At 72.9% G+C, this 531-nt stretch overlaps 1 pseudogene; it reads left to right on the top strand.

The window, feature by feature from the left end:
* LOC102372450 overlaps positions 1 to 531 on the top strand; it is a 3,840-nt pseudogene that overhangs the window by 627 nt on the left and 2,682 nt on the right.

Below are 531 nucleotides of genomic sequence, written 5' to 3'. Positions count from 1 at the left end.
GACCTGGCCACTTGCTCCACCCCAGCCACAGCTGCATGGGGGGGGCGGGGGAAGGGCTCTGCCCCAGCCAGGGGGGTGCTGCAGGCCCTGGGGCAGGCGTGTCCGGGTCGTAACCACCGCCCCTCTCCCTGCAGCTGGCCCGGCGGGCCGAGGCGGCCGCAGCGAGGCGAGGTGCCTCAGGTAACTGTGTGACCGCAGGGTCTCTTGCTTACCTGCCCTTGCCTTGCCTGGCACCCCCGTGCCCACTGCAGAGCCAGCTCCCCCTGCCCCCGTGCCGGGTTCTTTCCTGGTGGGTGCTGGGGCTCAGCTTGGGGGCAGCAGGAGCCTCCCCCCCAGCCCAGCCCCAGGTCCCTCTGCTTTGCTCAGACCCTGGCACGGCTGAAACCCAGTGGAGGCGTTTGAGGGAGGACTGCAAGACCCTGCTGGGCTACCTGGGGGTCCCATGCGTGCAGGTAACCCGGGGGGAGGGGGCTGGGATGGGTCTGCTCTAGGGCCCCCCCCCCCCCCCCCGCCCGCCGGCGGGGCCCGCGG

The sequence above is a fragment of the Alligator sinensis genome, unplaced genomic scaffold (genome assembly GCF_000455745.1).
Source record: "Alligator sinensis unplaced genomic scaffold, ASM45574v1 scaffold1544_1, whole genome shotgun sequence".
Classification (NCBI taxonomy): Eukaryota; Metazoa; Chordata; order Crocodylia; family Alligatoridae; genus Alligator; species Alligator sinensis.
The sequence above is the reverse complement of the archived record's forward strand: the minus strand, read 5'-3'. Positions and strand labels throughout refer to the sequence as shown.